This window comes from Perognathus longimembris, chromosome 13, assembly GCF_023159225.1.
Source record: "Perognathus longimembris pacificus isolate PPM17 chromosome 13, ASM2315922v1, whole genome shotgun sequence".
NCBI lineage: Eukaryota > Metazoa > Chordata > Mammalia > Rodentia > Heteromyidae > Perognathus > Perognathus longimembris.
The window spans coordinates 53,076,477-53,089,686 of record NC_063173.1 but is presented as its reverse complement, the minus strand read 5'-3'; the positions used below and the strand labels follow the sequence as shown (position 1 = coordinate 53,089,686).

General features: G+C 40.3%; 1 pseudogene; it reads left to right on the top strand.

Moving 5' to 3' along the window:
* The first annotated feature begins 2,216 nt into the window (after positions 1 to 2,216).
* On the top strand, positions 2,217 to 10,484 carry LOC125362590 (annotated as a pseudogene).
* Positions 10,485 to 13,210: the final 2,726 nt, after the last annotated feature.

Genomic DNA, 13,210 nt, shown 5'->3' with positions numbered 1-13,210 from the left:
CACACACACACACACACAATTTGTATATAAATCCCCTTCTGATGACCAGACACATTTTAACACTGACCTCTTTTGTTAAACTTGGCCAGTGTAATGCTCTCCAGAGACAGGCTCATGACTGAAGTTGCCAAATACTTAGGAGCACTAAAGTAGGGGAAAATAGTGTAGGGCAGATATCCTTCCAAAGCTTTCAGGGAAAACATAAATTATACATACTCTTACTGTGGAGAAAGTACATCAAATAAAATATATGGCAAAGTAGAACTCTCCATCTATAATGTATTTGTGAGCTAAAGACAGCCTTTAAAATGGGTAATAGCATGTTAAGTGAAATAGATCAGGCCCAAAGAGATAAAGGATGCATGTTTTCTCTCATATATGCTACCTAGAATTAATGTAAAATTTGTAAGTAATCACTTTGTTATGATAGCCAAGTATATACATAATTCTATTCACTATAACATGGTAGATTCAGGAGAGAATTTGAATACTGCAATGCCTAAGCATGGCTAATTCATAGTCCAAAAATAAATCCCAGGAAACAGGTATGTGAAATGAGGGGTGGGATCCAGGGCAAGGCAGAGAGAAATGAAGAGAGAAGCAGAGAGTATGCAGTCTTAAAATTTAATGCACATCCTATAAAATTAAGAAAATTGAGGGTTGGGGTGAGGATGGAAGAAATGGGGAAAATCAGGAAAGGGGTGATGTTGATTAAGGTGCCTTGTATTCATAAAATACTTTTTTGAATGGGAACTCCTTTGTAGAGCTACTTAAAGATAATGGGAAAGATGGTTAATTTCAGACCTTGGTCTTGGTGATTTGGATAGGATATATTATATTAGAGAGAAAAGGGATGAGGTTTGTGGACACCGGATTCCAGATTCCAGTATTATAGATTTTGGAGCACATGATGCACATGGACTTGCAGGAGACCCACCATAAACTGAAAACAGGAAGCGCAGACAGACACGGTGCCCACAGTGCAGCTCACAGGGAATTCAGTGGAGATGATTAACGACTTCAGTCACCCACAACTCATTAGCGGTAGTGAGCATGCGCTGGAGTCAGACCGCTCCCCCTCACAATCACGTGATAGCTGCCACCTTCCATTGTGCTTAGCTCACAGTGTTTTATCTTGTCTGTGTATCCTGGATATTTATCACTACGAGACCTCAGAGTAAGACCCCTATAATCTTCATTTCACAGACTGATGTGTAATGTACCCTGATGGCTGACCAGTGGTTGAGTTAGGTGGCAAATGGTGGCTTTGTTACTCATCTCTTCTAGAAACCTAAACTCTGTGTGTGTTACATGTGATTATTTATCATCATTCAGAATTGCTTCTGCCCGTGCGGCCTACTCCCCAAATGCCTGCACTCTGACCATATCCACTATGCACAAAGTTGTGTCTTGTGATCCAATGTGGCAAGTTTATGGTTTCCCTACACCATTGGTTGTGCTGGTGATAATCAGCATGAGAATGTAGGGAAGAGGCTAATGTGCAATTCAGAGCTTGTTAAATTTTTTATGACTCTTTAGATTTGCAAGAGGGTCATTTCACAGTTTGAAATTTTCATTTGAGAGTTTGTTCTATCACTAATGAAAGACACATCTATATGGAACGGCTCACCATGACACTGTGAAAACTGAGATTGATAGGTCATTAGATTTACAAACCACTCAGCTTGAGTCCAGAATCAGGACAATTATACTGTGTAAATATGGACTAATTATTCTTTCTCTTGTGCTTTTTAATGACACAAATGTAACAACCAATCAAACTCCTATTATTGGGAGCAAACAATGAATATACATTTGCAGCATCCAAAGTGACCCACCTGATGTGTGCATACGGATTTCTTCGATTTTATTGAGCTCATGAGAAATGAACTGGAAGATAGGTAGAGCCAAATCAGTTGGTTTCATGAAGAAACTAAATTCTCTATATCTCATTTCACAAGTATGCACACATATATTTCAATTGAATAGATGATTTATTAAGAGTTTCCAGATTCAGAGGTTTGTAACCCTGTGAATAATTAATGCAACAAATTTGTTTTCCAAATCCCTAAGTTCCCTAGGGAATTTAAAACTACAAAACGTTGCTAAAGTACATTGTGTGTATACGTTCCAGCTTTGAGTTGATTTATTTATCATCCTGTTTCTTTGTTCCCTCTGATGGATGTGGAACACATAGAGATTCCCCAGTCACATGGATGGAGAAACGTACCGATGGGACACAGTTCATCCTGCTGGGACTGACCAGCGACCCACCCCTGCATGTCCCCCTCTTTATCACCTTCCTCATCATCTGCATCACCACATTCATTGGGAACCTGGGGTTGATCCCCCTCATTCTCTTGGACTCTCGTCTCCACATTCCCATGTACATTTTTCTCAGTAACCTCTCTTTGGTGGACTTGTGTTACTTTTCAGTTGTCACTCCCACAGTCATGGCTGGACTTCTCATAGGAAACCAAGTTATGTCCTACATTGCTTGTGCTGCTCAGATGTTCTTTTTTGAAGCCTTTGCTACTGTGGAGAATTACCTGTTGACCTACATGGCTTATGATCACTATGCAGCTGTGTGTAAGCCCCTCCATTACACCACCACCATGACAGTTAGTGTGTGTGCATGTCTGCTCATAGGCTGCTATGTCGGTGGCTTCCTGAGTGCTGCATTTACACTGGGAATGTTTTTCTTCTCTCCTACTATCGATCCAATGTAGTCCATCATTTCTTCTGTAACAATCCAGCAGTGTTGCTTGCATCCTGTTCAGATAGACGTGTCAATGATTTGGCTTTTACTTCTGTGGCCAGCTTCAACATATTTTTGGCAGTAATAATAATCTTAATATCCTATATACTCATTTTTGCTACTACCCTAAAGATGCACTCAGATGCAGGACATTGGAAGGCTGTGTCTACCTGTGTCTCCCACCTCACTGCTGTCTCCATCTTCTATGGATCAGGCATCTTTATGTACTTGCAGCCCAGCTCCAGTCACTCCATGGACACGAACAAAATCGCATCTATTTTATTTTTTTTCTCAAATTTTTATTATCAAACTGATGTACAGAGAGGTTACAGTATCATACGTTGGGTATTGGATACCTTTCTTGTACTGTTTGTTGCCTTGTCCCTCATGCCCCTCTCCCTCCCCCCCTTCCCCTCCCCCCCCAGGTGTTCAGTTCACTTACACCAAACAGTGTTGCAAGTATTGCTTTTGTAGTTATTTCTCTTTTTTTACCCTGTGTCTCTCAAATTTGGTATTCCCTTTGAATTTCCTACTTCCAATACCAGTAAACACGGTTTCCAATATACTCAGATAAAATTACAGAGATAGTGTAGGTACAACCATAGGAAGGTGATACAAGAACATCATCAATAATAGAAACTACACATACACATAGGACGTTGAAAGTAGTTACAACTGTGATATATCACTTGTTTCCATAACATGGAGTTCATTTCACTTAGCATCATCTTATGTGTTCCTAAGGGTATAGCTATTGGGCCTCGTGATGCTCTGCTATGGCTTGCCTAAACCTGTACTAATTATTCCCAATAAGGGAGGCCATAGAGTCCATGTTTCTTTGGGTCTGGCTCACTTCACTTAGTATAACTTTTTCCAAGTCCTTCCATTTCCTTACAAATGGAACAATGTCATTCTTTCTGATAGAGGCATAAAATACCATTGTGTAAATGTACCACATTTTCCTGATCCATTCATCTATGGAGGGGCATCTGGGTTGGTTCCAGATTCTCGCTATGACAAATTGTGCTGCGATGAACATTGTTGTGCTGGTGGCATTACTGTGATTTTGTTTGTGGGCTTTTGAATAGATGCCCAACAGTGGGGCTGCTGGGTCATAGGGCAGTTCTATATTGAGCCTTCTGAGGAATCTCCATACTGCTTGCCAGAGTGGCTGAACCAGTTTACATTCCCACCAACAATGAAGTAGGGTTCCCTTTTGGCCACATCCCCTCCGACAATTGTTATTATTAGTTTTCTTGATATATGACATTCTTGCTGGGGTGAGATGGAATCTCAATGTTGTTTTGATTTGCATTTCCTTTATGGCCAGTGATGTAGAGCATTTTTTCATATGTCTATTGGCCACTCTCATTTCCTCATCAGAGAAGTTTCTTTGTAAGTCTTTAGCCCACTTGATGAGGGGGCTATTGGTTCTTTGCGGTTTTGTTTTGGAAGAAGGTAATTTTTAGTTCTGCATATATTTTAGAGATGAGGCCTTTGTCTGTTGAATGTCCGGTAAAGATCTTCTCCCAGTCTGTGGGCTTTCTGTTTATCTTGAGAGCTATGTCCTTTGCCCTGCAGAAGCTCTGCAGTTTGATGCAGTCCCATTTGTCCAACCTTTCTTTGATTTGTAGCCTTTCAGGGTCTTTGTTAAGGAAGTTCTGTCCTGTGCCAAGGAGCCCAAGTGTTTCTCCTACTCCTTCCTTTAGTGTTTTCAGGGTGCCTGTTTTGATGTCAAGGTCTTTAATCCATTTGAAATTGATTTTGGTGCAGGGTGATATATAAGGATCTAGTTTTAGTTTGTTGCATGTGTTGAGCCAGTTTTGCCAGCACCACTTGTTATAGAGGCTATCTTTCTTCCATACTATTGTTTTAGCTCCTTTATCAAAGATTAAGTAGGCATAGTTCTGTGGGTTTAATTCTGGGTCTTCAATTCTGTTCCATTGGTCTTCAGGCCTGTTCCGGTGCCAATACCAAGCTGTTTTTATTACTATAGCTTTATAATACAGCTTGAAGTTGGGTATTGTAATTCCTCCAGCACTGTTCTTTCTGCTTAGGAGTGTTTTTGCTATTCTAGGTCTTTTATTGTTCCATATGAATTTCTGGATTGCTTCCTCTATTTCATTAAAGAATGGTGTTGGGATATTAATGGGTATTGCATTGAATTTGTAGATAGCCTTTGGCAATATTGCCCTTTTGATTATATTAATCCTCCCAATCCAGGAGCATGGGAGGTTTTTCCATTTTCTTAGTTCTGACTTAATTTCATTTTTCAAGCTTTTAAAGTTCTCATCAAAGAGGTCTTTCACTTCTTTGGTTAAGGTTATTCCTAGGTATTTTATGTTTTGGGGGGCTATTGCAAAAGGAGTTGCTTTCCTGATTTCAGCCTCGGTCTTCGGGTTGTTAGCATAGAGAAAGGCCGTTGATTTTTGAAGGTTTATTTTATATCCTGCACCTTTGCCAAAGTTTTGGATCAGCTCTAGTAGCTTGGGGGTAGAGTCTATGGGATTCTTTAGGTATAGGATCATGTCATCTGCGAAGAGAGAAAGTTTAACTTCATCTTTTCCTATTTGGATCCCCTTTATATTCTCTTCTTGCCTAATCGCTCTGGCTAGGAATTCTAGTACTATGTTGAAGAGCAGGGGAGAGAGTGGACATCCCTGCCTTGTTCCTGATTTTAAAGGGAATGGCTTCAGTTTTTCACCATTTAGAGTTATGCTTGCTGTTGGTTTGTCATAAACTGCCTTGATTATATTCAGGAATGTTCCCTGGAATCCCAGTTTTTCCAGGGCTTTTAGCATAAATGGGTGCTGGATTTTATCTAATGCTTTTTCCGCATCCAGCGATAAAACCATGTGGTTCTTTACCTTGCTCCGGTTGATGTGGTGGATTACATTAATTGACTTGCGTATATTAAACCAGCTTTGCATCCCTGGGATGAATCCAGTTTGATCGTGGTGTATGATTTTTTTGATGACCTGTTGAAGTCGATTGGCCAGAATTTTGTTGAGAATTTTTGCATCTATGTTCATCAGGGAGATTGGTCTGTAGTCCTTTTTCCGTGATGAGTCTCTGCCTGGTTTTGGGATGAGGGTTATACTGGCTTCATAAAATGAGTCTGGCAGTGAACGTTCTCTTTCAATTTCATTGAAGAGTTTGAGAAATATTGGAGTGAGTTCTGTTTTGAAGGCCTTGTAGAATTCTGCGGTGAATCCGTCTGGACCTGGGCTTTTCTTGGATGGGAGATCATTTATTGCTGTTTCTATTTCAATACTGGATATGGGTCTGTTTAGAAGGTTTAAGTCTTCATAGTTGAGTTTGGGGGTATCAATTTTTTCTAGGAAATCATCCATTTCTTCCAAGTTCTCGAATTTGTTGGCATAAAGGTTTGCAAAATAGTCCCTTATTATTTTCTGAATTTCGGTTATTTCTGTGGTGATGCTACCTGTTTCATCTCTTATCTTGTTTATTTGAGTGTGCTGCCTTCGTTCTTTGGTCAGGTTTGCCAGGGGTCTGTCTATCTTGTTGATTTTTTCAAAGAACCAACTCTTTGTTTTGTTGATTCTTTTGATGGTTTTTTTCGTCTCTAATTGATTTAATTCTGATTTGATTTTAATTATTTGCTTCTGTCTATTGACTTGGGGTTTGGCTTGCTGTTCTCTCTCTAGAAAATTAAGGTGCTTCCTTAAATTACTGAGTTGCTGTTTCTCCAGTTTGTTGATGTATGTACTCAGAGATATAAATTTTCCTCTGAGGACTGCCTTTGCTGTGCCCCACAGGAGCTGGTACTTTGTGTCCTCAACTTGGTTGAAGTCCATAAACATTTGAATTTCTGTTTTAATTTCTTCAATGATCCACTGATGGTTCAGCAGTGTGTTCTTTAGTCTCCATGAACTGTGGGATTTTCTGTGGTGGCTGAATGAGTTGAGCTCTAATTTTATTCCATTGTGGTCTGAAAGAATGCAGGGAATGATTTTGATACTTCTGAATTTGTACAGATTTTCTTTGTGCCCTAAGATGTGATCTATTTTGGAGAATGTTCCGTGTGCTGCTGAAAAGAATGTGTATTCTGTCCTTGCTGGGTGGAATATTCTGTTGATGTCGATTAAGTCTAGTTGGTCTATGCAATTGTTTAGTTCTGTGGTTTCTTTGTTCAGTTTTTGGCGTGTTGATCTGTCCAGAGGTGATAGTGGAGTGTTAAAGTCCCCCACTATCATTGTGTTTGGGTCTATGAATGTTTTTAGAGCCAGTAGTGTTTGTTTGATGAAGTTGGGTGCTCCTGCATTTGGCGTGTAGATATTTAGGATGGTTATTTCTTCCTGTTGGAGAGATCCTTTTACTAGTATGTAGTAACCTTCTTTGTCTCTTCTTACCTTTTTTAATTTGAAGTCAATTTTGTCTGATACTAGGATTGCAACTCCGGCCTGCTTATGGGGGCCATTTGCTTGATAGATTTGTTTCCAGCCTTTCACTTTTAGAAGATGTTTACTTTTGCTGGATAGATGTGTCTCTTGGAGGCAGCAGAAAGATGGATCTTGATTTTTGATCCAACTTATGAGCCTATGTTGTTTGATTGGAGAATTAAGTCCATTAATGTTGACAGGATTGAGAGGTGATCGTTTGTTCCTTTCATTATCACTATCTTGTTTAAAGCTGTGTCTTCCCATTTCTTGATCTAGTGTTTACTAATTAGGGTTCATTTCTCTGTCTGTGTTGGGATCTTGATTATTTTCCCTGTATAGTACATCTTTAAGGATTTTGTGTAAAGCTGGTTTGGTGGAGATATATTGTTTCAGTTTTTCCTTATTGTGGAAGACTTTTATTTGACCTTCGGCTATGAAGGAGAGTTTGGCTGGGTACAGAATTCTTGGTTGGTAGTTATTTTTATTTAGAGTTTGGTATACTTCATTCCAGGCTCTCCTTGCTTTCATGGTCTCTGCTGAGAAGTCTGGGGTAATTCTGATTGCTTTTCCTTTATATGTGATTGTTTTCTTTGCCCTAACAGCTTTGAGTATTTTTTCCTTGCACTCTGCTGAAGCTGTTTTGATCACAATGTGTCGGTGGGAAGTCCTATTCTGGTCTGGTCGATTTGGGGTTCTAAATGCTTCTTGTATCTGTATAGGCCTTTCCTTCTGGATGTTTGGGAAGTTCTCAGCTAATATTCTGTTAAATAGGTTGCCTATCCCATTAACCTCTTTCTCCAAGTTTTCCTCAATACCTATTATCCTTAAATTGGGCTTCCTGATCGTGTCTTGAATCTCCTGTAGCGATCTGTTTTGTTGCTTGGACTGGATTTGTATTGATTTTTGATCTTTCTCCATAGAATCTAAGGAATCTTCAGCTCCTGAGATTCGATCGTCTGCTTCAGTTAGTCGGGACTGTAGGCTAGCTACTTGATTTTGAATCTCTTTTCCTTCTGACTGGTCTTTCCTGATGATTTCCATGTCATTTCTTAGGTCCTGTATGGACTTCTTTACTTCATTAACTTCATTACTTTGGTTTTGAGTGTTGTCTCTCATATCTTTAAGCTGGGTAGCTATCTTTTCATTTGACTCTTGAAGCTCATTTATCTTTCTATTTGTGGATGCCATGAAATTCTCCATTAATTTTTGCTTTGCCTCCTCACGCTCTAACATAATTGACTGAAGAGTTTCAAACTTTTCATTTATCATGTTTATCAGTAGACTTTGTAGAGCATTTTGGGGGTTTTCTTCTATGTTTTTGATTGACTGCTCTGCTTCCTGCTTGTTTTGAGTGGGGGATAAGACTTCATTGTTTGCCATCTTTCTTGTGTTTCTTCTGCCCATTTGAATTGGGAATGCCAGTCTACCAGCACCTGTGAGCACCGTTTAAGACCCAAAGCAGCCCTTACCAAGCACTGTTGTGTAAATCTTACAATTTCACAATTATATACAGATAACTTGTATACCTGTCTATAAAGATAGATTTGGTGTTCCTAAAGGATACAATTTCAATATAACAACCGATCCTGGGCTCTGTATTCAGTAGTTACTTATTTACTGTTACAACCCTATATGCAATTCTTGTTTTTATATTAAGTTCTTTTAGGACTGGCTTTCTCTATGAACCCCTTTGATTAACTCGTATTAAGCTGGGATACCCTCTATCCAATAACCAGGAGTCAATGGAACCTGGAGGTCCAAGCAGTAAGTCAGGAGGGTAAGTTGGAGGTAGTAAAGAGAATAGAGTAAAATGTATTGGGGGGGGTGGTGATTTTGGTTTAGTTTCAGTGACGTGGAAATGTGGAGAAGAGTAGAATCAGTGGAAAGAACAATGTTAAAATGACAGACACTGGAGAGTTAGTAGAGAAGGGTGGAGGTGTTATTTATAGGAAAGTAATTTTTAAAGGAAGAGGATGCAACGAGAGAAATAAAGTAAAAGTACTGGAAGACAGATACACAAAACAGAGAAAAATTATTTAAAAAGGAAGCATACGTAAATAAAAAGGAAAATAACAGAAAAGGAACAACACAAACAAATAAACAAACACGAAAAAAAACTTGATAAAACAAACCGGTAAAAATGGAAAACAAACAAACAGTTGGCAAGGGGTGGTTCTGTTCTGACCTTCTCCCCTGTTGGTGCAATCGTGGGTCTCTGAGGTTCGCACAGCTTGCAGGCAGGCCTTGGGCGTCCTCTGTCGATGGGGACGTGGGCAGTCACAGGAACTGTGGCTCCTCTGTCTGCTGTGGGGCCGCTGCCTTTGATGCCTGGACTTGACTAGACTGTGAACTCAGCAGAGCGTGGCGCCTCTGGCCTGTTTTGCTCCACTAAGAGTTGCTTGCCTGAGGGAGGCGGCCTCCTTGGCATAGGTAGCTATGGAATGCAGCTCCGTTTTGGGCTGGGAATTAGCTTCCTCTGTGACGGGACCGTTTAGCTGTCCCCGGAACTGTTTGTTCCTCCGTCTGTTGTTTCCGTGCCCCTGGTAGCTGCTCGAAGCTTTTGCTTTAAGTTTAGAAGTTCCGGCGGACAGGGCGGGGCACCTCTGGCTAAGCCTCGGACTCGCCTCCCGCCAGGGCAGGGGGCGTTATTCTGGGCGGAGCTGGTTCTCACTGATTCCGCCCCTCCTGCCCTTTTCAAAGATGGCTTTTTTGACCTCGCTTTCCCCAGGCCCGCTTCAGTTCTAGTCCGGTCTGACCCTATGCCAGTGGCAAAGATGGCGCTTTGCTCTGGCGGTGGGGGCAGGGATGCCTTCCAGAAGCTGGACTGTGGGCACAAGCGAGAATAATTTTTTTGTGGGGTACTCACGCTGTCTCTGGGATGTCAGGTCCTCCGTGCTCGGCTGCCGTCTGGAGTATTTCTCGCTTTAGCTGCGTGGAGTGGGGGGGGGGGGCTGTGCCCGGCACTGTGCCGGAGCCGGTGCTGGCGTGGTGGCGGGACGCCGCCCGGAGCTCAAATCTATGTTTTCAGACCAGCAAAGTCGATTTTTCCTTCCTGTTCAGAATCCCTGTAATGTTAGAACTTACTTTGGCTGTCTTTCTAGGAGTAACAGTTTCTATGGGGTGAGAAAACTACGATATCGGAGGGAGCTCTGCAAGGGCTCAGCCGCTCCTCCGCCGTCTTCCTCCGCTCCCTAACACTCTCGCATCTATTTTATACTATGGTCATCCCCATACTGAACCCATTGGTCTACAGCCTGAGAAACAAGGAAGTCAAGTGGGCATTCACAAAGATGTTTTTCAAGTTTAAATGCTTTGTATGGTAAAATTTATCTCTTGGGGAATGCACAATGCCTTAATTACTAACATCCAGGTCCTTTTACACCGAGTCATATTTGGAAACCTCAGTGAATTCCAAATGGTGAATTTATAAAGTCACCTCAATAGTAGTCTCCTGTTTGGAAAAAAGTTAACTTCATGTTCAGAAAAATCCATACTTGAGGAAGAATAACTATGATCTTTGAGTCTACTGTGGAAAATCTTATTAATTGTGTAAGTATATTAGTCATTTTCCCTGCTGATTTTTTAGGTTACAGTCAATTATAAAAGTCAATTATAAATAAGTGCATTAAAATCTCATGGACAGATGTGCATGCAGATGTCCTGTGAAGACACAAATAAATTCGTGTTGCCAATTTTCCAGAATTAAATGCATTGTGGTTATGTGTAGTTGTTACATTTAGGTTTTAACTTGATTAGGTTAAGATATACCAAAATTTCTGTGCACGGCTCTGAGAATGTATCCAAAAAAATAATTGTATTTGAAAGAGTAGAAGTATTGGAAGAGGATCTTGCCCTACCTGTGTGGGCATAGCCACAGTGAGGGCTCACTGAAGAGCACAGAAAGTTGAAGAAAGGGAATAACCTCCACTCTCTGTTCTGTGAGGGAGACATCCATCGTCCCTCTGTTATGGAAGTCAGAGTTCTTGGCTTTCAAGCACTCCATTTCCAAGACTTAGACAAGTCACACCTGACCGCCATGATGATAAAATCTTTGGCTACAGAAATGGTGATCCACCTTGAAAATAACCCCTTGTGGGGAGGCTTTGGCTTCCATAGTCAAGTGGTCAGATCCTCATCATAAATTCCTCTTATGCACATCGTTTTGATTCCTCTGAACTGGAGCCCCCTGGAGAATGAACTAATGCTGTAGAGTAATTTCGTATTTACACTTGGTACTAGAATCATGCATTTTGTAACATATTTCTTTTTTTTCTGTTCTGACTCCTAATTTGAGAATAAAACACAATGAACATTTAAAGGAATGCATGCATGTCTTCTGTCCACATTTTAATGAAAGCTCCCAAAATCCAGTACTTTGTGTGGACTTCCTCTTGATTTTCTGAGACACCGATAATGTTAACATGCACATGTTCACATTTTCAAGCTCGTAAAATAGCTAGATCACAAGATAATAGAGTACGGACTATTTGTTTACTGTATTTGTGTGTTGCTACCATTTTTAGAGTATTTGACCACTATGTGTAGGAAGTACTACTTGTTTTCTTTGCAAATGCACTGAAGTTGTTAGCAATGCCAATTGGTTTTACATTTCAGTTGAATTAGATTTTCTATCATCACTTCCTTAATCTTTTCATTGACTTTATTACTATCAGTATCTGTAATATTTCTTTACAGTTCAAACCACACTCATGCCTCAGGGCCTTTGAACTTGCTGTTTTCCAAGAGGAATGCTCTCAATCTAGTCACACATTTGCTCAAATGCTTCTTGGTCATGGAGCCTTCCCTTAGATTATACACCTTTACTAGTATAGCCTGAAAATTATTTAGATGAGAAGTAAAACTAGCTTTCCTTAATTTATTCAAAAACATAGGAGAAGAATTAAACTCTCCAAAACACATTCTATAATGTCAGAATTACTTTAGTAACAAAAAAACATGGACTGTATGGTCTCCCTCATAGGGAATAATTAGCACTGGTTTAGGCTAGTCACAGCAGAGGATCACAAGAGCCTAATAGCTATGTCCCTATGAATGCATAAGATAATGCTAAGTGAATTGAACTCCATGTTATGGGAACTAGTGATATATCACTGATGTAATTACTTTCCACATGCCATGTGAAACCGTAGCTTCTATTGCTGATGATCCTCTTGTATGCCCTTCCTGTGGTTGTACCTGCACTCTCACTGTATCTTATCTGAGTACATTGGAAACCGTGTATACAGGTATTAGAACTAGGAAACTGAAAGGGAATACCAAAATTGAGAGACAAAGGATAGAAAGACAAACAACTACAAAATCAATACTTGCAAAAATTGTTTGGTGTAAACCAACTGAACAACTCATGAGGGGGAAAGGGAAAGGAGAAGGGGGGAGGGGGGAATGAGGGAGGAGGTAACAAACAGTACAAGAAATGTATCCAATGCCTAACATACAAAACTGTAACCTCTCTGTACATCAGTTTGACAAAAAATAAGAAAAAAAATAAGGACACAACAACAGAAATTTAAAAAAACAACAACCTAGCTACAGATTATTATCTTTGATGGCCTTGGATTAAAATCTTCTTAACGAGGCTGGGGATATGGCCTAGTGGCAGGAGTGCTTGCCTTGTATACATGAGGCCCTGGGTTCGATTCCCCAGCACCATATATACAGAAAATGGCCAGAAGTGGCGCTGTGGCTCAAGTGGCAGAGTGCTAGCCTTGAGCAAAAAGAAGCCAGGGACAGTGCTCACGCCCTGAGTTCAAGGCCCAGGACTGGCCAAAAACAAAACAACAAAAAAAACCACAAAAAAGTCCTTAACGAAATATTAGCAAATCAAATTCAGTAGTTGGAAAGATTATGATCATCTAAACACAATTAAGTGGGATTTATCCTATGAGTATAAGACTTTTCCAATGTATGTGTGTGTGTATGTGTGTGTGTGTGTGTGTGTGTGTAAGAACAAACCCTATCTGCTTCTTGCCTAAAATAAAGTTCAATAGCCCCTCACAATTAAAATTACTAAGAAATTAAATGAAGAAAG